Genomic DNA, 27,091 nt, shown 5'->3' on the forward strand with positions numbered 1-27,091 from the left:
TAATCCCAAGTTTATAAAAAGTGATCAGTTTCGTTAAGCAATAATACTTATAAATGAAAAATTATATCAAAAGGACAATAAGGCTCTTACTTCTAAATTAATCGATGATGATGTTGAGCAAAACCTTGTTTATTCCCTTGAATTGTTGTGGCAAACTTCATCTGTTTTTCTGAAGGTTATTGGAAGTTTTTTTTTTTTTTTTTTTTTTTTTTTTTTTTTTTTCAACAACTCCTGATGATGATATTAAAAAGTCAATAATGACATTTTGACCTTTTTTTTTTTTTTTTTCACCGCACCATAAAGTGCTACAAAGTAGAAACAAATTTTAATGAATCTTTTTAGTTCAGATTTTAAATTTTAGTAATAATAATATTAAAAAGTTAATAATTACATTTTGCATACCAATGGCTGAACCATAATATTGAGCTGAGTGATAGCAGATTCTGTAAATGTTACAGTTGAAAGAGCAATCAGTATTCAATCTTTCAGGATACCTGTTACACTACTAATATATTTGACAAGTTTAATGTTAAAGCACAAAGAGCATTCAAGAAGAAAATCCAGAAGTTGAATTGAATTTGTGAAACTTCCATGTTACTCTTCTCAAACAAATACACCGGGGTAAATAAGAATTGAAAACCGCAGTGGCAAAAAGGGAAACATAAACAACGGTATCCATTCTTGGGGAATTTCGAAATTGGGTTATAGGAAATCTGGATCACAAACAGGAATCGTGTGATACACTTTCCTTGTTTGATATTTTGACCCTAATTGCCTTAGGTATCACGAAATCCAAACTAGGATAATTCCTGAAGAAATGATTCTGATTTTAGGCACAAAACACATAATCAATTTGAGAGAGAATGAAGAAGAAAGCGTCCTTTCAGTTTTCTGTGTTTCAACGAAGTCGTATTTTTTCTCGGACTTATCCACACAATGGATAAAACGAGAACAGTTTTCAACTTTCAGAAAATACGAATTAATCCTTGAATTTGCATCCTTAAAGAATTTATCCACACAACGGGACCCCCGACTTGACACAGTAGATCAAAGTTCGGTACTAACAATGTTTAGTAAATACAAATGTGTACTCCCACACCTCCTAACTTGTATTATAACTAAATCACTATACTTGAAACACTTGTTAAATCTATTACACTAAAATATATTTGGTGATTAAATCACCAACATCCATCACCATTTTCATCTGTAGTAATGGAGAAAGTAAATTAATAATACATGAATAAAGCTATGTAAGGTGCTGTTTGTTTTTCTATAAAAACTTCTTCAAACCACTTATTGCTGCATGACGCAGCACACGCGCAGCACTTTCCCTCTCGCAGTAGTTTGTTTTTTGGAAGACTTCAGACTACAAAACCTCTGCGCGTGTGCTGCGTGGCGCAGCACTTGACTTGCCTCTTCTAACCTCTTCAGCTTTCATTTTTTCTAAGTGTTTTTTTAAGAATTTTTGTATAACTTTTTTTTTTAATTTCTTTTTTTTTTATTTTTTTTTTATTTTTAACTTTGATTTTCTTAAATTTTTATATATGGATGTGATACAATTTATTTTTATAATTTCCACGATTTTTTTAATTTGTTTTTTTTTTTTAATTTTTTTTACCGTTTTATTAAAAAAAAAGTTTTATATTTTTGTTTTTTACATGTTATTGTTATTATTATTTCAATGTTTTAAGACTAGAATTATTAAATTTCAATGTTGAGAATTATTTCAGCTTATAAAATTAGATTATTTAAATTTTAGTTTACCGCAGCAGTCTGCAGATGTTAAAAAACAAAAATGCTTCTTATTATAGGCTGCAGCCGTTTGTTCCACCTCTTCTGCTACAGAGGATTGCAGAGGTGGTCTGCAGACTTCATGAATTTTCGCTTCGAAAAAACAAACAACACCTAATACAAGCTTGTAATAGGGTTTAGAGTTAAACCCTTTTGTAGAAGGACGTGAGTTAAAACTAGCCTCAAAGCTTCTGTAAAGATTTCTGATACTTTGTAAAGTGCCAATTACTTGCGATGTGATCTTGAGGAAGGGGGAAGCATGCAATGGTAAATCCTCACGTGTGAATTATGATATATCCTAGCATTTAGAGGTAAGGGCATTATTGTCCATTTAGTGTGTATTGTCAATTATAATGATCTAAGATTATAAAAAGAATTATAAAATAATAAAAATCATTAAAAAAAATAGATGTGGGTAAATTTGATATTTTAAAATATTAAGAAGGGCAAATACGATATTTAGATTTTAGACCGAGCAAATATGATATTTTAACGTTTAATAATAGCATATACGAATTCTCCCTTAAATCATGGTATGTAATACCTATTAATGATTTAATATAAACCTAACATTTTATGTAAAATTTTGGGAAAAAAAAACAATGTCTTGGATCTCAATGCTCATAAAAGTCATGATATTATTTTTGTGACTATTAAAACCGATTAGTTTTATGTTTATGTTTTGTGACCTGATCTCACTTTTTTGGGTCCACTGTATATTTAGTTGTATTATTATAATGAAGTTTTATTTGTTGCTGCTAAAGTATTAGGAGATTATTGTTTTTTTTTTATAACATATTTACTTGAAAATATGTTAATTTGAAACTACAATGCTAATATGCTATAATTATAAAAGTAATAAAACTATTCCCTCTTACTCACTGAAAAGTGAGAGAGGTAATCGATATTTTATTCCAGATCATGATAAATATGTTGTTTTTATATAAAACCCCAAAACCAATCATCAAATATGATGATAATAAAAGTAAAAATGGGAAGAATCTGAGATTTAAGATGGTCAAACCAATTCCATAATCCAATTCCATCAAACCTACCAAAATCAACAACCAGAACACCCTCAAACCAAACATATCACATTATTAAATCTTGCTCTTGCATACATCCCAAAAGGGTAAAAAAAAACAATCCAAATTTCCCCCTTTCAGAAATGGTTCCCAAGCATACATCAACTATAAATATGCCACTAAACCCCACAATAACAAAAAAATGTTTCGATGTCTAAAAACCACCTCAAATTTATCATATTCTTTCACTACTCCATAACATCTTTAGCACCAACACCTTTCATTTTCTCAATTATTTGCTCACATTCTTCTTTATTCACCCCTTTCTTAAACACAACCGGTGCCCTTTCCACCAAATCTTTCGCTTCCTTAAGCCCTAAATCAGTACAACTCCTAACTTCCTTAATAATTTAATCTTCGAAGCCGCCTCAAACGACTCCAAATTCAATGCAAAAAACTACTTTTCCGGCTTCACCTCCTCCTTAGCCGCCGCCTGACCACCGCCAGATCCCGCAGCGGCTAAACCGGTGGCACCCAGTTTCATCACCGCCACCACTGGCGGCTCTTTCATGCCTATTTTTTTCATTATAATTGAAGAGAGTTCAGCCACTTCGAGTAATGTGAGCGATGACATTTCGTCCACGAGTCTCCAAACACGGCTTGTTGGTGGGCTTTGGTGTTCAGTTGGGAGACATTTTTGGTCGATTTCTATTTCTTCTTCTTCTTCTTCTTCTTCTTCTTCTTCTTGTTGTGTTTCTTTTGCGGGTTGACTGAATATACTGGTCAACCATGTTGAGTTTATGGAATTGAGGGAAATTATTGGAGCACGTGTGTGAAATCCATGGGGTAAATGGTGCTTAAGTGTAGCACCTGGTTCTTGGTACGTATTCTTTTTATTAATTCCTTAAATAGTTTGCATTTTGGCCTTGGACTCGGCGAGTTGAAGGATCAACTCGCCGAGTAGAAGCGGGATGGGACGCAGGACTTAAGTGACAGACTCGGCGATTAGGTGCTGTTTGGATAAAAACCCTAACCCGAGGGTTTGCACCCTATTTAACACCTTAACTCGACCTCCTTCATCCCATTTTCTCCCAGAAGACCCCATAGCAAACCCTAGCCGTTATTGAAGCAATCTAAGGCATTTGGTCTGATTTTGTTGTTTTTGTGTCCCAAGGAAGGAAGGAAAAGCTTGAAGGATCAAGAGGAGGCTAGAAGGATCCGATTTTGAGCATCATTTGCAGTCTTCAGAAGGTATAAAGTCTATACCTTGTTTGTTCTTTTGATAGATCCCATTTTGTGGTGTTTTAGGGCTTTTCTAAGCCATTTTGGTCACCAACCATGATTGCAAGCATGGTTAGGAGTTGATGTTTCAGATCTAGGTCCTTAGAGGGGTTACAAGGCAGAAAGGAGTGGCTTTTGCACTCAAAGAAGGCCCCATGCATTATAAGAGATTAGGACCTTTTGAGCTCAAAGTCCCATGCACGCACGTAAAGTTTGTAACTTTACGTGCTAGATCGATTGTAGAAGCATAGATCTACCTTTTGATCAAGGGTTGTACGTCAGAAATCGAAGATTTAGTGAGAGGATGTGATCGACTCGACGAGTCCATCCTTGGACTCGGCGAGTCCAAAGTTTCTGTCCCATATCAGTTGAGGGTCAAAAGGACCCAGTTGAGTGTGGAAAGGTTCTAGGGAGTCCCGGGGAGTGACCCAACGTTCTGGACTAAACCATTGTTCTGAAAGTTCATAGGACTCGGCAAGTCCAAGACAATCTTCTTAAGGATGAGGATGAAATCGATGAGTTGTTCATATAACTCGGCGAGTCAAGGACAAGACCTGTGTATCAGTTGAAGATGAACTTGATGAGTTGTTCATACAACTCGGTGAGTCGGATGAGGATCCAATCGAGGTTCATTTAGAAGGAAAATCCGTTGAGTCATCGCCTAACTCGACGAGTAGAGATGGGTATAAGGTCAAATGGAAGGATAGGGACTCGGCGAGTTAGCGAACCAACTCGGCAAGTCAGGTCAACTAGAAGTTGACTTTGACTTTGACTTTGACTTGGTCAGGGGTAAAATGGTCATTTTACCCTAAGAACAGTTAGCAGTGTTTGACTAAGTGTTTTTGTGGGGATTATAGCCGGAGGATATCCGGAGCAACAGCGACAACAGTCAGAGGATTCCCGCACAGATTAGCAGCCACTACAAGGTGAGTTACCTTCCAGTAGCGGTGGGTCTACAGCCACAATATCGACCTACCAATAGGGGTTGTATGATTAGATGATTGTCTTTGTGATATCATCTAGGTTTGCTACTACCTGATATGTTATATGCTGGCATGATATGTTATATGTGATAGTAGTAGAGTTCGGTTGTTAGGAACGATGGGTAGGTCAGACACCCCATATATGTCTGATAATATGTGCTGATATGTTTATATGCTGGCATGATAATATGATATGTTATATGTGATAGCGGTAGTAGGAGGGGAATAGTCCCCAAGTTCGGTTGTTAGGACTGTAGGGTAGTTCGGACACCCCAGATATGTTAGGTAGAATGTTTATGTTATGATATATGTGATAGTAGCAGTAAGGGGTGGGTCGGTTGTTAGGACCGACGGGTAGGTCAGCACCCCATAATGGCTTGACATGGGTAGGACGACACCCCAGAATGGCCGAATGGGTAGGTCAGCACCCCCGAATGGTCGTACCGGGTAGGTCGGGCACCCTAGAATTGCCTGGCAGTATGTATGCAATGTGATTACATGTTATGTGGTACGATAGGGGAACTCACTAAGCTTCATGCTTACAATTTACAGTTTTGGTTTCAGGTACCTCTTCAGCGAAGGGGAAGGAGCTGGCGCGGTAGCGACACATTGTACACACACTCTTGTTTTCCGCATTATGAGTTATTCTGGGATTTGTACTCTGACATTATCATGTTTTTGCGATTCGGTTTTCAGATACGAAATATGCTTTTATTAAATGATGTGATCGGTTGATATTTTGATACAAATGTTGTGCAAATCACTTAATTAAAAATGAAATTTTTGGTCGTGAAAATTGGATCGTTATATTAAGCTTTAGAATTAAATTCATTTCCGATTATTTATGAATAACCCTTCAATATTTTTAGCTTGATTAGTCCGTTTGCTGCAAAAAAAAAAATGGTAGAAATCAAAGTTGGGTAGTCTATTTAAAGAAAATAAGATAAGGTTATAAAATAACAATATACTTATTTTATTTGTCTCCTGTTCTTTTTTTGTACTTCAAGAAGTGTCACACTTAGAAATGCCCAGTCTCCAAGCCACGTCAGCAGGGGTAATAGGGGCGTGAAGAAACCAATAAATGGCATTTTTAACATGTCATTAGCAAAATTTGTCCAAAAATGAAAAAAATATACATATGTTTCGGTAACACCATAAAAAGTTAGTAAACTGTAAAAAAGAAAAAAAAACATATAATAAGTTGACATTACATCTTATTTTAACATATATAAAGTAGGCTGTTATTTTATGAAAACCTTGTAGCTAAGTATATACATAAATTGTATTATACTAGAACAAGATTGTGCAATCTAAATGATATTAGTCATGTAAGAAGAAAGATGTAAAACATATATAAAGTGATTCTTAAACTGAACCTCTTATATTGTCTTTGAAGTTTGAAGCCATTGTCAGTTAATCAACTTAACTATAATTCAATTTTCCATATGTCATTCGATAAAATAAGTCCAGAATAGCTAGATAATCAAATGTATGTTGGTGAATATTTGAGTCCAATGTGGCAAGTTATGTGTGTTTGGTCCAGATCACAAGTCTTGGAGTGTTGTCTAAGGACTCCTTACTTCCTTGAGCAATATTAGGAAAGTGTAGATACCAGAATCCTAGTTATATTCTATTGTGTTTTGTATAGTATTTAATGAGATAGGATCTTGTATTCAATTTATCATCGATTGAAGTTTTAGAGCTATATTTCTTCAATAAAAACATTTTGTTTTCTAGTTTCCTGTTTACCTTGAATTGGTATCAAAGCAAAGAAGAAAGCAAAGACGGGAAGAAGGCAAGTTCGTGTAAACAGAAAAATAAGTTCCTGAAATCGATTCCTATTTTAGAATCTGTTTGGAGAAATCAAGAAGTAAAACTACTTAGTAATTCTCATGAGGAGAATCTATGCAGGAATAGAACTTAGTGACTGCAAATCTTTTAGAAGATCGTTACCTAAGCTGAGATCGTGATAGCACCAAGAGAAATCGACGATTAAAACTCTCCTATTCAGAATCATCGATAGTTTAAACTTGGCTCGTGAATAATCTTGAGGTCGTAAGTTATTTGGAAGATCGCCAAACACACGAAGTGAACCTGCTGCGAGGAAGAGATCCTGTTTTGCCCTAAAGAAAAAAACCATGTTTTTCTTCTTTTTGGGCCCTTGTTCAAATCACAAACCCTTTATTCACTAATGGGCCCAAATCTCACTAAATTAGTTTTTTAATTTGTGTGCATAAAAAAACATGTTTTATTGATCTATGAATTGTTTGATATATATATATATATATATATATATATATATATATATATATATATATATATATATATATTAAATCAGTTTTCTGATTTGTGTGGAGGGTTACGATATTTTTTATAAATCGACACCTAAGGAGGAATCAAAAATCGAATCACGGTGTCGGGAGGAGAATCATCCCAACCACCGGCTAAGGAACACATGTCGTTCACGTTCTAATGTCCGACTTTGACATCGACGAACTACATCATTTGGAGGATGTGCATGGAGGTGCTACTCGGGATTCATGGCATTTGGGATGTGATTGATCCTAGACTAGATGCCATGAAGAAAAACAACATCGTGAAAGGATTGTTGTTTCAATCGATTCCGAAGGATTTAATCCTTCAAATCGGTAATTTGAAAACCGAAAGAGAGATGTGGGAAGTGATTAAAACTTGTAACTTAGGAGCTGATCGTGTGAAGGAAGCCTGATTCCAAACTCTAATCACAGAATTTGAAAATCTAAAGATGAGTGATACAATAGATGAGTTCGCTGCAAAATTATCCATAATTGCTTCGAAATCCGCCTCACTAGGAGAAGTTATGACTTAACAGAAGCTTGCGAAGAAGTTTCTTACGACTCTCCCTAGGAAAATTTTCCACATTGTTGCAGCCCTTGAACAAGTTTTGGATCTTAAAACGATTGGCTTTGAAGACATGGTTGGTCGTTTAAAGGCTTATGTAGAAAGAATCAAAGGTGAAGACAAAGTAATTGAGAATCAAAATAAATTATTTTATTCTTGAACTGAATCGTCCAAAAGAAACACCGATTCATCAAGAGGTAGAGGTCGGGGTTCAAATAATCGAGGAAGAGGACGTGGCGGTGGACGTGGTCGGGGTAACACCCAAAATGTAATGACGTGAAATTTCAACCAAAATTTTAAAATTAAAAACACATTTTTCTCAATTAATAAACACAAAATATCAAATGTCAAATCAAATCTCATATCTAAAATTGTTCATATTTTAAAACTCTATGATCCTCTAAATCATAACTCAATCGTTGACGTGTGTACAATCAGGCGGACGCCTTCCCGTGATTTAAAGAAGTACTTGAAACACATAACACATAACATGGTAAGCACAAATCTTAGTGAGTTTCCCAAAATACCACACATATCACACTATCCACTCGAGGCTAGCTCAATACGACCCTCTGGCCAATGTGTTCCAGTGGAGACCCTCCGATCCCACACTCGGTAGGACCCTCTGGCCCTCACTCAATAAGTTCATAACAATAAGCATAAACCACAAGGACAAAATGCAAAGTAGCACAATACACAAATAAGCACATAAGACATCTCAATCACACCAAAATACAACTCTTGGTAAGTATAGTGAGAAGACTCACCTCGTAAGCTAGTAAGTAAAAGTCTTGTGCTCGAAAATCTCGAACTAGCCTCCGCCTAATACACACAATAATTATCCCTAATTAATAACGATTCTCATGAAGCTAGACAAATCCTTCCATACACTCACATAAGGGTAAAAGACCAATTTACCCCTCCTTGGGCTTAATAATCCACACATTAACCAAACCTTAAAAGTCAATTGAAAGTTAACGGTGGGGAGTACGCTGAAGGTACCAACTCTCTACACTGGGCGTACTCAATTGCCATGCAGGCATCGGGGATGCTCGACCTCTACGCCGCGCGTACTGGGATTACACCCAGTGTAAGTCCTAGTTTCACCCTCCTCGCATATTTGGTCTTAATTAGTTAAGACCTTGGCTCATATCGCATATCTGGACTCCCTAATATCTTTTAATCCATAAAGTGAGTGACTTTAAGCATTTGCATGGCTGATTTGGTCACAAACACCCAAAACACTCATCCTTTTTTGTAATAAAGCTCATATCTCATGCATGGCTTGATTCTAACGTCCAAGATTGGATTTTTATGATAGTACTCCACAAAATACACTAAAAAGGGTTGATCATGGTCTTTGGAGCTCATTATATCATAAAGTCTCCATCTTTTGGGACAACCCTAAAATACACTATGTAGATGCACAAATCAAAAAGTGAGAAAGCTTTAAGCTTTATACCTTAAAATGAAGCTCCACACTCAGATAAGCTCAGATCCAAAGCCTAGAATCCCACTCCTTCTTCTTCAAGACTCCTTCTCAACTTCAAGAACACAAGAATACACTCACAAGCTCTCAAATGCACTCACAAGCTATAAGAACAAAGAATTAGGGTTAGGAGGGTTTGGTGTTTGGGAATGGTGGCCAGGAATGAGGCCATCATATCCTTTATATAGGGGACTCACCAACAATTAGGGTTAACGATCTGGACCTAGTACGCCCAACATACTAGGTGGCCTCCGCGTCATATGCATGCATATGAGTACGCTGAGCGTACACTTTAGTACGCCTCGCGTACTCATTTACCACCTTTTCTCTAATAAGGCCAAAATGGACAAATGCTCATATGGTCAAGGTTTACAAGGTATACCTAGGCTTGGGATGTTACATAAAATCACGATCACTCAGAATCCCCTAAAAATCATGAAGATCTAAAGAAAAAAAAGGAAAACAACGTGAGCAAAGAGATCTCGCATACATCCAATGTTACCGGTGTGATAAATATGGACACTTTGCTTCAAGATGCCCGAACTGAATAAAAAATCATGAGGCTAACCTTAATCAGACACACGAAGGAGACATAAATCATGAAAAATGGACGTTCTTTATGATGAATACAATTCAAAAAATGGTGTTCTTGAACGAAGATAAATATATCCCTTCGAAAGTTGAAGCAAATGCTGACGAAGATGGGATTTGGTACTTAGACAATGGTCACATGACCGACAACTACTCTTATCATTCTGAATTAAATAAAAATATAACTGGTAGAGTGAGACTTGGAGATGGATCGTGTGTTAGCATTAAAGGAAAAGGGTCAATTTTGTTCGAAGGGAAAAGCGGTGAGTAAAAATTAATGAAGGATATTTGTTACATCCCATCACTTCGTATCAATGTTATTAGCCTCGTGAAATCTACAATAGCCGGTTGTGATATCCGAATGCGAGGTGATTTTCTAACCATGCGAGATAGAGATGGAAGATTAATTATGAAGGTCCCGAGAAGTGAAAATCGACTTTACAAAATAAAGTTGAAAGTTGGAAAACCACATTGCTTACAAGCCAAGTTTAATGAGGAAGCTTGGTTATGGCACGCACGACTTGGCCACATTAATTTTGGTGCGCTAAACTTGATGAACAAGCTAGCTAAAGGGGTGACGACAATCCAACATCAAGACCAACTTTGTGAATCTTGCATGGTTGGAAAACAAACAAAGCAGTCATTTGCAAAGAAAGCAAATTATAGAGCTACAAATATTCTCGAAATGGTGCATGGAGATATTTGTGGACCGGTTGATCCCCCCACCCAAGCGGGTAATATTTATATTCTAGTTCTTATTGATGATTATTCTAGATATATGTGGTCTTTTCTTTTAAAGAACAAAAGCGATGCATCCAGAATTATTAAAAGATTCAAGATATCAATTGAAAAACAAATCGGTAAAGAGATCAAGACTTTCCATACGGATAGAGGTGGAGAATTCACATCGACTGGGCTGAACCGTTTTTATGATGAAGAAGGGATTTCACATATGTTGACGATTGTGAAATCCCCATTTTCACGGCCAGAAAAGACCGATTTTGTTTATGCTTTGTTTGAAAATCAAAGTACATTTTAAAGAAAAGTGTTGTAGAATTCGTTCCCATAAAAACATGATAAATACGTTATCAAAACATTGTTGAAGAAATGTATTTTATTCATTTTAAAATTTTGGGATGTCTGTAACACCTAGTTCCTGGTACGTATTTAAATTCAAGTAAGTTCATGTTTTGCTCTGGGACTCGGCGAGTTGGAGGCCCAACTTGTCAAGTAGACTCGATTTTGACCAGGAAGTTTAGTGATCTACTCAACGAGTCAGGAGACTGACTCGACGAGTAGAAGTTTTCTGGAGGAAACCATAATATATAGGGTTTGCACCCTATTTAAACGACTTATTATGCCTCAAAACAGCCCCTATCATCCCTCCCAACTCAGAGAAACCCTAAATCAAAACCCTAACCTTGTTGGAGTGATTCTTGAGCCATTTTTGTGCATTTTTGGTCGTTGTGAAGCTTGAGAAGGAAGAAGGAGCTTGGGAGTTCAGGTTGAAGCTAGTAGATCCAGAGGTTGTGTTTTATTTCCAACTCATTTGAGGTAAAAATCTTCAACCTTGACTTTCCATTTGTTAGATCCTCTTTAGGGTTTAAATCTTGTCATTTTTGGTGCATTTCTAAGTTACCTTAGGGTTTAGGTCATTATGTAGAGAAGTAACTTCAGATTTCGAACCTAGGAGGGTTCTCAGGGCATAAAGGTGCCAACTTTACTGCCATGAGAGCCCCAAGCATCTTAAAGACTCCATTTTAGGGCCTTTTGAGCTAAATGGCCCATGTATGAACGTAAAGTTTGTAACTTTACGTGTAATATGGAACCTAGGAGGTTAGATCTATTTTTTGGATGCGTTAAGATCGATTAAAATCGACTGTATAGTTTGGGACAAAGAGGAACTCGATGAGTCGTTCATGGGAATCGCCGATTCGGGATATATTCTCCATCAAACCCTTTCTGTTAAAGGAGTTGATGATAAGATTGAAGATCATTCAGTAGTCTCAGATCATTAGGGACCCGAAAATCATAGAACTCGGCTAGTGTATGCGCTAAATCGGTGAGTTCATGGCAATATCCCAACCACATGAAGACGGACTCCCGAGTTCTGGGAGAACTCGACAAGTCATAGACTAAATACCTTCATATGGATGAAGATGAACTCGACGAGTTCAGTGATGAACTCGGGAGTCGGTTAAAGAAGGTTTGATGTGTTGTTAAAGGCGAAATCGTTGAGCTCTTACTAGACTCGACGAGTAGGGAAGAAGTTGTAGCTTTTTGTGCACGAGGGGACTCGACGAGTTAGTGAACCAACTTGGCAGTCTAGTCAACCAGATGTTGACTTTGACCAGAGTTGACTTTGATCAAGGTTTTGGACTTGAGTTGAACCTTGTAAGGGTTATGAGTATGAAATGATAATTTTGAAGGGGTGTCGTGTAGGGATCGAGGAGTCGAGAAGAGTTGATTTTCCTACCAAAGATAGTGCAGACACTACACGACATTGAGGTGAGTTACCTTCCAGTAGAAATGGGTCTAAGGAACCAAGGCCGACTCACTGGTGGTTGATTATAGTTGAGATGATTGTCTTTGTGATAATTGTCTGGTTTGCTACTACTCGATGTGTTCTACGTGCCAATATGATATGCTTTATGTGATAGTGGTAGTAGGAGGGTAATAGTCCTACAATTCGGTCGTTATGACTGAAGGGTAGGTCAAACACCCCAGATATGTCTGGCGGCATGATATGTTATTATGTGTTAGTGGTAGGGGTGAAATAGTGCCCATGATTGGGTGAGATAGACCGGAGGGTAAGCAGGCACCCCAGAAAGGTCTGACACGGGTAGGTCAGCACTCTAGAATGGCTTAACACGGGTAGGTCAGCACCCCAGAATGGCTTGACATGGGTAGGTCGGGCAACCCAGAATTTCCTGACAGTATGTATGATCGTATGGTATGTGGTATGATGGGGGGAACTCATTAGGCTTTGTGCTTACGGTTTTCAGTTTTGGTTTCAGGTCCTCTTCATCTAATAGGGAAGGAGTCGGCTGGGTAGCAACGCATCACACACACATGATTCCGCATTTGAGAACCCTGGGATTGTACTCTAACATTATACTATTTGACATTATAGTTTTTAGAAATGTAACTATGGCTTTGTTGATTGATGTGATATCATTAATGTTTTCCTCAAACAATTTTACAAGTGATATAATTAAAAACAAAAATTTTTGATCTCGATTTTTGGGATGTTACAAGTTGGTATCAGAGCCTTGGTTTGAGGGATTCGGGCACACCTTCGGGGGTGTATGGACTCAAATCGAGGGCTTGAAGGATTTTTACAAGAAAAATGGTTTTCTAAAATTTAAAAATAAGGAGTTTTGAGAAAAAACAAGGTGTGTGACGCGTACGACCGGCCGAGCTCAAGTAAGTTTTCCCCAAGATACCCATACATGATATGTTATGTTATATGATATGATTATGAGAGATGCATGCTAGACTATGGCTAAGGATCTAGGGAGGATGCCTTGTATGCTTGTTATATGATTATAAGAAATGCATGCTAGATTGGGGCTAAGGATCTAGGAAGAATGCCTTATTTGCTTGTTGTATGAGTTTATTGAGCTATATGCTAGCGCTAGTTAGTCAGCGGTATGGTAGCCTTATTAGTTTATGCTTGGTACTGGTTACTCAATGCACGAATGTTGCTTGTTTTTTGCTTATAGGGGTTCCTGCTAGCTTTAACTAACTAGTAAGCGAATATGTAATAGTGTAACAGCCCAGAATTTCAGGTATTGATTTAAACTATTTTTGGGGCATTTTAGGAGGGGACTCGGCGAGTTAGTGCCTGACTCGCCGAGTAGGACCACAGACTTGGTCGCGGATTCGCGACTGGACTCGTCGAGTCCATTAGGGACTCGGCGAGTCGACGCTGTTCAGCAGAAACCCTAGCCGTTTGGTTTTGGATCGTATATAACGCCTCTTAGGCCGTCATTGTTAATTTTTGCTTACTGAGAAGAACCCTAGAACGATTGTGTGCATCTGGAGCAAGGATTGAAGACCATTGTTGGGTTTGGAAGAGTTGGGTGCAAGGAAGAGGAAGGTTTAGCTAAAGGAACAGCAAGAGAATCACGTTCTAAGGATTTGGGGACACAGAAAGTGCATCAATCAGGTAATATCTCGGATTTTGTTCTTCTGTGATTGATGTGTATATGAAGTTAGGGTTTATAGAACCCATTTGGTGATTAGATGGAATATTATGTTGTTACCCAAGTGTTTATACCCCAGTAATAGGATGTTTAGAGGTCCAGATAGTCCCATGAGTGTGTATTTCGGGATCATACGTGTTTCAGGAAGCAGTTGATCGACTGCATGGCATGGACTCGCCGAGTCGGATGAGCAAACTCGGCGAGTAGCTTGAAGATTCACTGGGACTCACCGAGTTGTTCTTCAGACTCGGTGAGTGGAGTCGGGGTGGCCCCGCGATTCTTCCACGAGGACCTCGTCGAGTCAAGAGGGATACTCGACGAGTAGAAAGGAGAACAACAGGGAAAATTGGGGAGGACGTCTAGACTCGCCGAGTCGCCTTTGCACTCGACGAGTCCGGTCAAGTTGACCGTTGACCAGAGTTGACCTGCATGTAAATTCTTAGGGTCAGTTGTCTTGAATGATAAGAGTATTAATAAGGGTATATGGTATTATAGGGAGTCTGCAGATCGGCGGATCGAGTGCGAGTAGTTTCAAGAGTTGATAGCTTACATTACCACGAGGTGAGTCTTCTCACTATACTGTACCCAGAAGGGTATCTATGTGTGACCGGAAGGTCGGATATGTTATGTGTTATACATATGCTATAATTGGAAAGGTAGTTGCTATGCATGCTATATATGTTCTATGGGCCGGAAGGCAAAGTATTATGTGACAGAAAGGTCAGGTATGATATATGATATATGTGCTATATGTGTTAAAGTAATTGTACTATGTGTTGCATATGTTTATGGGCCGGAAGGCAATCTGTTATGGGCCGGAAGGCAATATGTTACGGGCCGGAAGGCAATATGTTACGGGCCGGAAGGTAATATGTTACGGGCCGGAAGGTAATATGTTATGGGCCGGAAGGCAAAATATTATGGGCCGGAAGGCAATTATCTCATGGGCCGGAAGGCGTTGTACTTTGGACCGGAAGGTCAGGGCCTGGAAAGGCGTATATGTGTAAGTGTATACTGGGGAACTCACTAAGCATTTATGCTTACAAGTTGTTATGTATGTGTTTCAGGTACTAGCGAGGACCGTGGGAAGGCGCCGGTATGATGCATACACACTGCTGCCATTTGAGATCTTGGGGATTTTATATATGTATTTGATATGAGACATGAAATAATATTATTGGTTGAATGAAACTACTTTATTTTAAATGAAAAATTTATTTGAAAATTTGCGTTGTTACAATTGGTATCAGAGCCTTGGTTTGAGGGATTCGGGTGTACCTTCGGGTGTAACTGAACTCAAACCGAGGATTTGAGGAAAAATCTTTTAAAAAAAAAATAATAATAAATACATAAACTTTTATAAATGGTAAAGTGGTAAACAAGAAAGACGCAGTGTGTACGATCAGCCAGCGCCCGAACGGTAAAGATCCCTAGAATACCTTACAATGTTATGTTATGCACTGAATTATGAATTGTTATGCATGCTAGAAGACTAGGTATACATGATAGGACTAGAATGGCCTGTTTTGTGATGCCTTAGTCTAGGGAGGTTGCTTGTATGAGATATTCGGTAGCGTGCAGGTAGATAGTGCATACGAGAAGTAGAGTACTCACTATTCGGGGTTTGGGGAGGAAGATTTGGGACGAATACTGACACGGTGTGGTCGGTAGTATTGGGCCCGTACTACCGAAGACACCGGGTCGGTGGAAGACCCAAGTAAGAATCCCTGGACATCGGAGACTGAGTAGGGTTGCGTTATCAAGTACAATTGTACTTGATGGAGTCTCTGATAATTTTATGTTGTATTTCAGAGACATCATGGTTACGACACGCCACGGAGCGAGTTCGAGCAGTATGAGTGACGAGGAGATTCGTCAGATGATTCAGGAGGAGGTAGCTGCGGCGGTTCGGGCTGAGATCCCGGAGATGTTTGGGTCCATTAAGACCACCCTGATGGTGACGTGGGAGAGGTTTACTGAGATGTTCAGGGACGAGTATGTTCCCCCAGTGGAGAGGGAACGATTGATTCAAGAGTTCTTGACCCTTAAGCAGGGTACTGATTCCGTTGCGGTGGTTACACGGAAGTTTCACGAGAGGGCGATGTTCTGCCCCGAGCTGGTGTCTACAGAGCAGTCACGGATGAGTTGGTACTTGGGCGTGTTGAGGAGGGATATCCGGGAGTTTGTGTCAAACTCCACCTATCGTACTTTTACTGAGCTTCAGGCGAACGCCAGGAAGCGTGAGATCGAGTTAGAGACCCAGGCCAGGGAGGAGGCTGAGTCTCGGCGGGCGGACCGGCGACCGGCGACCAGCTCAGTTTCAGCCGGCAGCCAAGCGGACCAAGTCCGCTGATTCGAGGATGGGAGGTTCGAAGGGCCGCACTTGCGGAAAGTGCGGCAAGAGTCATGAGGGGGCGTGTCGAGCGGGGGGTTGCTACAAGTGTGGCAAGGAAGGACACATTGCCAGGGATTGCCCTAAGGGGTTTATGGTTTGCTTTCATTGCAACCAGACAGGCCATCGGAAGGCCGAGTGCCTGCAGCTTCGTCAGGGATCTACACCTACTACCAGGACTACCGAGACACGACCGGCGAAGGTCGAGGCCCTGAGGGCTCGCGGGAGAGCCTTTCAGCTGACTGCGGAGGAGGTCCGCGCTGCACCCGATGTTGTGGCAGGTATACTGTAATTCGCGTATTTATTTAAAGTTGAAATGTTATGCTTATGTTAATATATGTGTAGGTACTTTTCTTGTGAACTCTATGCCTGCTCTTGTGTTATTTGATTCGGGTGCGAGTAGATCCTTTGTATCTTTAGCTTTTAGTCAGTATATCAGCATTAGTCGTGAGTCGTTAAGTCGGCCTCTGAGCGTTTCTATAGCGGCCGAGAGGGTGGTTTGTGCTACGGAGGTTCTTCGGGGATGCGTACTAGAGATTTTTGGGGTTGCGTTTCCGATTGACCTAATTCCTATTGCGATGGGTGATGTCTGTGTCATCGTGGGCATGGACTGGTTGAGCCGATTCAGCGCCGTCATCGACTGTGAGCGCCAGCTGGTGACTATACGAGACCCTAGTGGGGGAGTTCTTACGGTGTACAGCGAGGGTACCCGTTCGGGATCAGCTTTTTGTTCGGCCGCTAGGGCGAGGCAATGTCTACAGCAGGGATGTAAAGGTTTTATGGCGTATGTGATGGATACGCGGGAGGCTTCCGAGAGACCGAGGACAGTGGAGGAGGTTCCAGTGGTGCGCAAGTTTCCAGATGTTTTTCCCGAGGATTTGCTGGGAGTACCTCCCGCGAGGCAAGTAGAGTTTGGTATCGATCTGGTTCCGGGGGCTGCGCCTATTGTGAAGGTGCCTTATCGTCTTGCACCTCCGGAGATGCAAGAGCTGTCCTCGCAACTCCAGGAGTTGCTGGGGAAGGGATTTATTCGGCCGAGTAGCTCGCCGTGGGGAGCACCGATTCTATTCGTCAAGAAGAAGGATGGTTCACACCGGATGTGTATTGATTATCGGGAGTTGAACAAGGTGACGATCAAGAACCGCTATCCGTTACCGAGGATTGATGATCTATTCGATCAGTTGCAAGGGGCATCTTGGTTTTCCAAGATCGATCTGAGATCAGGATACCATCAGGTAAGAGTGCGGGATGAGGACGTCCAGAAGACAGCATTCAGGACGCGGTATGGGCATTATGAGTTCGTGGTGATGCCTTTCGGGCTCACCAACGCCCCGGCAGTGTTCATGGACCTCATGAACAGGGTATGCAGGCCGATGCTGGATCGGTTTGTGATTGTATTTATCGACGACATCCTAGTATATTCGCGAACTAGAGAGCAGCATGAGGGACATTTGAGGGAGGTCCTTGAGGTACTGAGGTCGGAGAAGCTATATGAAAAATTCTCCAAATGTGACTTCTGGTTGCGGGAGGTCCAATTTCTTGGACATGTTGTTAATCAGGCAGGGATATTGGTCGATCCGGCCAAGGTGGAAGCAGTGATGAGTTGGGAGGCACCGAAGTCACCTTCCGAGATCAGAAGTTTCCTTGGGTTGGCGGGCTACTATCGGAGGTTTATTAGGGACTTCTCCAAGATCGCGGTACCGCTCACCAGATTGACCCGGAAGAGTGTTACATTCTCATGGGGACCCGAGCAGCAGACTTCCTTCGAGACACTTTGTCAGAGGCTGTGCGAAGCCCCGGTATTAGCTCTCCCGGAAGGGATGGAAGATTTTGTCGTATATTGCGACGCATCGATTTCGGGACTGGGTGCGGTGTTGATGCAGAGAGGGCATGTGATAGCTTATGCGTCGAGGCAGCTGAAGCCTCATGAGGCGAGATATCCCACACATGATTTAGAGTTGGGGGCAGTGGTGTTCGCTCTCAAGATATGGCGTCACTACCTGTACGGGGTTCGTTGTGCTATATACACGGATCATAAGAGTTTGAAGTATTTGATGGATCAACCCAACCTAAATATGCGTCAGAGGAGATGGTTGGACGTGGTTAAGGATTATGACTGTGAGATCCTATACCACCCAGGCAAGGCTAATGTGGTAGCCGATGCATTGAGTCGTAGAGCGGAGAGCACTCCATTGCGAGACGTATGTTTGAGACTGACAGTGATGACCCCGATATTAGATGCTATTCGTGGGGCGCAGGCCGAGGCTGTGAGATCCGAGATACAGAAGAAAGACAGAGTCGTTGGGTTAATTTCAGAGTTCGTTAAGGATGGACGAGGACTTTTGACGTTTCAGGGTCGGATTTGGGTACCATTCGTGGGCGGTACGCGTACTATTTTGATGGAGGAGGCTCATAGATCGAAATTCTCGATCCATCCCGGTGCTACGAAGATGTATTTGGAATTGAGGAAGGAATATTGGTGGCCTTGTATGAAGAGAGACGTCGCATGGTTCGTTGAGAGGTGTTTGACTTGCCGTAGGGTTAAAGCCGAGCACCAGAGACCGCATGGTAAGTTGCAGCCCTTGGAGATTCCTGAGTGGAAGTGGGAGCAGATTACTATGGATTTCATCACCAAATTGCCAAGAACTGCTAGGGGAGTCGATGCAATTTGGGTGATTGTGGATAGATTGACGAAGAGTGCACACTTCCTTGCCATTAGCGAGAGTTCATCAGCGGAGAAGTTGGCGGAGTTATACGTGAGAGAGGTAGTATCTCGGCATGGAGTGCCGATCTCGATTGTTTCAGACCGTGATGTACGTTTCACTTCCAGGTTCTGGAAGAAATTTCATGAGGAGCTGGGTACTAAACTGCATTTTAGTACCGCATACCATCCCCAGACCGACGGGCAGAGCGAGCGGATGATTCAGACATTGGAGGACATGCTTCGAGCGTGTGTGTTAGACTTCGGGGGTAGCTGGGATGCGTATTTACCCTTGGCAGAGTTTTCCTACAACAACAGCCATCATTCGAGCATTGGTATGCCACCTTTTGAGTTGTTGTATGGTAGGAGGTGTCGGACTCCCATTTGCTGGGGAGAGGTGGGACAGAGAGTGATGGGCAGTACCGAGATCGTACTCCAGACGACAGAGCAGATTCAACAGGTTAGGCAGAGGTTATTGACCGCCCAGAGCCGACAGAAGAGTTATGCGGACAGACGCCGGTCCGAGCTAGAATTCCAGGTTGGCGACTTCGTTCTCCTGAAGGTTTCTCCTTGGAAGGGAGTGATTCGGTTCAGAAAGAGGGGCAAGTTGGGGCCCCGGTTCATAGGTCCATTTCGTGTGATTGCAAGGGTAGGTCGGGTAGCTTATCGGTTGGAGTTACCAGCAGAGTTGGGACAGATTCACAATACCTTTCACGTATCACAGTTGAGGAAGTGTATAGCCGATGAATCGGCGGTGGTTCCGTTAGAGGATATTCAGGTGGATGCGAGCCTGAATTACGCCGAGAGACCAGTAGCTATCAGGGATCGGAAGATCAAGGTTCTGCGGAACAAGGAGGTACCCCTGGTGTTGGTTCAGTGGCAACACCGGAAGGGATCGGAGATGACTTGGGAGCCGGAGCGTGAAATGCGGGAGCAACATCCGGAGTTATTCGCAGAGTGAGACTTCGAGGGCGAAGTCTAGTTCTAGTGGGGGAGAGTTATAACAGCCCGGAATTTCAGGTATTGATTTAAACTATTTTTGGGGCATTTTAGGAGGGGACTCGGCGAGTTAGTGCCTGACTCGCCGAGTAGGACCACAGACTTGGTCGCGGATTCGCGACTGGACTCGACGAGTCCATTAGGGACTCGGCGAGTCGACGCTGTTCAGCAGAAACCCTAGCCGTTTGGTTTTGGATCGTATATAACGCCTCTTAGGCCGTCATTGTTAGTTTTTGCTTACTGAGAAGAACCCTAGAACGATTGTGTGCATCTGGAGCAAGGATTGAAGACCATTGTTGGGTTTGGAAGAGTTGGGTGCAAGGAAGAGGAAGGTTTAGCTAAAGGAACAGCAAGAGAATCACGTTCTAAGGATTTGGGGACACAGAAAGTGCATCAATCAGGTAATATCTTGGATTTCGTTCTTCTGTGATTGATGTGTATATGAAGTTAGGGTTTATAGAACCCATTTGGTGATTAGATGGAATATTATGTTGTTACCCAAGTGTTTATACCCCAGTAATAGGATGTTTAGAGGTCCAGATAGTCCCATGAGTGTGTATTTCGGGATCATACGTGTTTCAGGAAGCAGTTGATCGACTGCATGGCATGGACTCGCCGAGTCGGATGAGCAGACTCGGCGAGTAGCTTGAAGATTCACTGGGACTCACCGAGTTGTTCTTCAGACTCGGCGAGTGGAGTCGGGGTGGCCCCGCGATTCTTCCACGAGGACCTCGTCGAGTCAAGAGGGATACTCGACGAGTAGAAAGGAGAACAACAGGGAAAATTGGGGAGGACGTCTAGACTCGCCGAGTCGCCTTTGCACTCGACGAGTCCGGTCAAGTTGACCGTTGACCAGAGTTGACCTGCATGTAAATTCTTATGGTCAGTTGTCTTGAATGATAAGAGTATTAATAAGGGTATATGGTATTATAGGGAGTCTGCAGATCGGCGGATCGAGTGCGAGTAGTTTCAAGAGTTGATAGCTTACATTACCACGAGGTGAGTCTTCTCACTATACTGTACCCGGAAGGGTATCTATGTGTGACCGGAAGGTCGGATATGTTATGTGTTATACATATTCTATAATTGGAAAGGTAGTTGCTATGCATGCTATATATGTTCTATGGGCCGGAAGGCAAAGTATTATGTGACAGAAAGGTCAGTTATGATATATGATATATGTGCTATATGTGTTAAAGTAATTGTACTATGTGTTGCATATGTTTATGGGCCGGAAGGCAATCTGTTATGGGCCGGAAGGCAATATATTACGGGCCGGAAGGCAATATGTTACGGGCCGGAAGGTAATATGTTATGGGCCGGAAGGCAAAATATTATGGGCCGGAAGGCAATTATCTCATGGGCCGGAAGGCGTTGTACTTTGGACCGGAAGGTCAGGGCCTGGAAAGGCGTATATGTGTAAGTGTATACTGGGGAACTCACTAAGCATTTATGCTTACAAGTTGTTATGTATGTGTTTCAGGTACTAGCGAGGACCGTGGGAAGGCGCCGGCATGATGCATACACACTGCTGCCATTTGAGATCTTGGGGATTTTATATATGTATTTGATATGAGACATGAAATAATATTATTGGTTGAATGAAACTACTTTATTTTAAATGAAAAATTTATTTGAAAATTTGCGTTGTTACAAATAGTATTCTCAAGCTAGTTAGGGAAAGATGATAGGGACTCCTTGTGCAACTGATGACGGAGAGAAGGTCAGAGAGTACCCTAGGACAAGCCTAGGATGGGATTAGTTTGGAAAGCAGTATTATTAGAAGGGACTTGGTGAAGTCGAAGCAATCCTTGAGGAAAGTACGGATAAATGTGGAAGGTAGTACGGGCCCTTACTACTTGAAGCAGAGGATCCATACTCGAATCAGGGAGGGCTAAGAAAAAACCAGGGAACTTGGAGAGTGTGTGAGACCTCTCGAGAGTATGTATGACTCTGGGGTTTATGTGTTTTATTTCAGTATGGCGATTACACGACATGGGGCAGGAGGTTCAGGGTCTGTATCAGGATCAGGTTCGGGTGTGGGATCCGAGCAGGTTGATGACGGGCTACGCGAGTTCATCGCATCTGAGATCACAACATATATCCCTGAGGCGACCCCGGTCATTTTTGGGTCGATCAAGGAAGGGACTATTGAGTTGATGGAGGATCTCCTCCGGACATTCAGGAGTGACTTGGCGCCCAGCCAGTCGGGTACGCACATACTGTCTGCAAAGTAGACGAGCTTCAGCTCGGAAGGGTCAAAGGTCCGCTTTGTTGCGGGTTGTTTGAGAGACAGAGTTAGGGATTGGTGGGAGTCGGTTGGTGACTCAGCGGGAGCCCCAACCATCAAGGTCATGACTTGGTCGGACTTTGTGACCAGGTTCAGGGCTGAGTTTGCGCCAGCTGTGGAGCTTCAGTAGCTAGCCATGGAGTTTCTAGACATGAGCCAGACTACTGAGTCAGTGGTGGAGATCACCGCCAAGTTCTAAGAGAGGGACTTATTGGTACCTCGGTATGCAGAGGCTGAGGAGATGCACAAGACCCGCTATCATGACATGTTGAGGGCAGATATTCGGGAGCATGTCAACTACTCATCCTGCCCGACCCTGGAGTCCATTATTATCAAGGCGACGGAGAGGGAGATTGATTTGGAGCACCTCAAGAAGAGGAAGGCAGAGACGGGGTAGGTTACTGGGGTTTCGGGGAAGCAATTGTAACGACCGTAGATTAGGGCTAGTCAATCTAAAGACGATAAGCATCAAAAATGACTTTTTTATGGAGGATTATTTAGAAGGATTAATCTTAACTAAGTTATAGTATATGTTACAAGGATTCCATATATATATAAAGAACGCTGAAATCTGAGTTATAACGAAGAAGTTATGACTCGTCGAAGTTTCGTGACAGAACCGACATGACGCTGAATGATGTAAAAAGTGAATTTATGTTAGAGCGATATTTAGCCTTAGCGATCTAAACGAAAGTTGTAGAGTTCATTAAACTATGAGCGTGCATAAAAAGAACGTCCAAATCTGACTTCGTATGAGGAAGTTATGATTTTTCTAAGTTTCGATTTAGCTGTATGCAGCCCGAATACTCGATTTAAGATCAAGCGGTTTTTAGCCAAAACAATCTAAACGAGAATCAAAGATCTTGTTGATAGTAGTTCAACGGTAAAAAGACATACGAAAACGGACTTTGGATGAAGAAGTTATGACTTTATAACAGAGTTTTCTTGTCCCGATCTACTAAAAATAAATGATAAAAATAAATCAAAATTAGCCGACGGAGTCTAAACAAAAGTTGTAGAACATACTCTCACCTACGCGTGAATATAAAGAATGTCGAAAACGGAGTTCGTATAAAGAAGATATGAATTTCTGAAGTTTATTAAATAATTAAAATATTAAATTTAATTATAAATTTCGATATTATCCAAAGGGGGGGGGGGGGGGAGGGGGGGTCAGCAACCTTATCCAGGTTACGCCCAGCGTAACTAAGGATTACACCCAACATAATTCAGGGTTTTAGCCCCTATAAATATATGTCGAGTGCAGCCGAGTTTTGGTGCTCCATTCTTCCATTTCTCTCGTGTTTTTACCTTGTTTTGCGTGCAAGAAATACCCCGAAGCCCCGATATCATTCCCGAGACTCGAAGCAAGTCCCGAAGCCCTGAAGATCCCGAGAAGTGAAATTCTCGAGCCGAATCTCTGCCCGCGAGAAGCTTGGTTTTTGTGAAGATCTCCCGGTGTCACTGAAGAGTACTACTTCTACAAGCCGTAGCGCTGTCCAATCATCTTCTAATCAAGTGAGTGTGTGGTTACTTTCTTCTAACACATAGATATGAATTATTTTCTATGAAATACGTGTTATGTGTTTATATACTGTTGTTTACTTGTTATGAATGTTGAATGAATGTTTTATACAAGTTTTTAAGTAGTTTTAAACTGTATATGTAATTTATAGCTACAAATATGTTGGGTAGAACATGGGTAGATGAAATAGTTGGTGTGTGATGAAATAATGTGATAACAGATAGGTGAGGATATAATGGTGATGATAATTAGGTAATGATAGATAGGTAATGAATTACGAGTCCAGGCGATGTTGTGGCTGCGTAATCATGCGATGATAGTCTAACCCTTATTATTATTTACGAGTCCAGACGATGTTGTGGCTGCGTATTCATGCGATGATAGTCTAACCCTTATTATGATTTATGAGTCCAGACGATGTTATGGCTGCATAATCATGCGATGATACCCTAACCCTTACTAGACACATATTGAGGGAGTAATCCCCGAATTAGTATTGTTTATGCGATGTAGGCGATGATCCTTAGGAAAAGTTCTTAGGAACAAACATATAAGGATATAATATGTAAGGAGATGAGAGGTAAATATGATATAGGAGATGACCCATAGGACAATATCTTTAGGGAAGATTAAACGAAGATAACGGGGATGGGTAATTGGGTTGATTGTTTGATGATTAAATATAATAGTTATATTATTGTGGGTTGAAAACCCTATATGCTCACCAGGCTCCCAAGCCTGACCCACTCAGTTTTCTTTGCATTACAGGTAATGGTACAAGAGTATAAATTGATGGACTTGAAGAGAGATTTTGGATTATAAACCAGTAGTTACAAATAACTGTAGTAAGGTCTGTACTGTACTGTTTATGCTTTTGGTCTGTATCGGAACATGACATCCCGAGGTTTTATTATTTAATGAAAATACATTCTCTTTGAGAAACGTTTTGATAAATTTTATCATATTTTGTTTTGGGAACAAATTCTGCAACTCTTTTAATCAAAATATTACTCTGATTTTATAAAACAAAACATAAACAAATCAGTCTTTTCTGGCCGTGAAATTGGGGATGTCACAGTTGGTATCAGATCATTAGTTTAAGCGAACTAGATATTTGTAGGATTTCTAGACTTAAACTTAGAATGCTAAGCGATGATTCCGAGATGATAGTCTAATATATTTTAAGACACGAGCACTAGTATATTGTAGGAAAGATGCCTAAAATGCTTTCATGTGCTAAATGTTATATGTTTGCCATATATTATATTATTTGTTTGGATCTATGGTTTGTTGCCAACCGGATCTGGAAACCTTATGTGTTTAGAATTTTAAGTGTATGAATACGGTATTATAACTAGCATGTAAACGTTTCGGAGTGATAACGATATTTATACGTCTATCGTAAATAAAGCTTTCTTATCTTAAATTCTCGCCCGGTACACCAAACGTCTCCTTAGATGTACAAAACGTTATGGAGAAGAATCGTAGAGAATTGAGTAAATGGTGGAAATGAAAGGCTTTGTGATAGTGAATGACACCTATCCGAAGATATCTTAAGAGCGGTATGATAAAATAACAGAACGCTTAAAGGAGTACGGTACGTCTGAAGAACACCTTCGATTGGCAGGATGATGGAACGACTGGTGTAATTCTTGAAGTTGTCCCATCGTTTGGAATTTCCCGCACCAACCAAGTTGAAGCATGAATGATGATAAAAGATACGCGTGAAAGAAGTCCTAGTAGAGTCTAGGAAAAGTTGTATGATTAATTAGACACATTCGTATGTGTTAAATTGTTTGGTGATTTTAGGACTTGGGGACTGCGAGACAATACTTGAGACGAGTATGAGTAGGTGTGAATAGTAATAGAGATCTATACTACTGGAAGCACAGGGCTCACACTTGGATCAGGGAAAGTTACAAGGTTACCAAGAAGCTAGTGATTGGTCTTGTATTATTCAAGTATGTTGTTACCATCGTTTCGGTATTTACTAAGAAGATGATTGATATTCTGACCCTAGTGGTAATATCAAATTGAGTCCGACTACGATGAGTTTGTTACGTGGTTCAGAGAACCGAGTTCGATGTTGCATTTAACTTAAGTCAGAAGATTGAAATCAATGTGATCGATGGCATCGTGCTCGTTGTTAAGGAAGCTTGTAGGTAGAGATGCTACATGTAAAAATGTGATTATATCACATTAGAATATGAAGGAAGGTATATTCCATTTTGGAATTTGACTCTAAGATACTTGAGTCTAAGCGTTGCATCATACAATGAGAGGTCATTAGAACATGACCCATCGGTCTGTTACAATAGGTAAAGGAAAGAATTTATCCTAAGAAGAAGAAGGAGTCCTCAATAAGGACTTATTTTGTAACTCAAGGGTTACGAATGAAAGTCCAACCTAGTACAAAGAGTAGATGCAGGATTGAGCATCAATGTTATTGTCACACCCCCGAACCAAACGGCGGAAACGTCCGGGGGTTGTGTGTGACTTCATTGTTGTAGTATCATTACAGAGTATATAATTGAAACATAACATCATCACACATGTAATATAACAACATTCATTATTGTAGTATCATTACAGAGTATATAATTGAAACATAACATCATCATCATCATCACACATGCAATATAACAACATTCATTGTTAAATCGAGTATTGTATTTGAAGATTACATGCCAAAATAGTAAGAGTATGATGAAACAAAATATAACACAATATCCATTAGTTTGTTTCGGTCATCATGCATCAACGGTTTCCTGAGAATAAAAGTTATTTTGAAAACGGTCAACATAAAAATGTTGGTGAGTTCATAAGGATGTTTGTGAAAATAATTTTTATAACTTTGAAAACCACCAGAAAATCATATATTTTTTGCAAACTGTTTAGTATGTTTATGTCAGATCTTGTATTAAGGCATGTAT

At 40.8% G+C, this 27,091-nt stretch overlaps 1 pseudogene; it reads right to left on the reverse strand.

Annotated features, from left to right (window-relative positions):
- Positions 1-3,057: 3,057 nt before the first annotated feature.
- Positions 3,058-27,091, reverse strand: part of LOC145010054 (uncharacterized) — a 29,658-nt pseudogene continuing 5,624 nt past the window's right edge.

This window comes from Lactuca saligna, chromosome 8, assembly GCF_052625555.1.
Source record: "Lactuca saligna cultivar CGN05327 chromosome 8, ASM5262555v1, whole genome shotgun sequence".
NCBI classification, from domain to species: domain Eukaryota; kingdom Viridiplantae; phylum Streptophyta; class Magnoliopsida; order Asterales; family Asteraceae; genus Lactuca; species Lactuca saligna.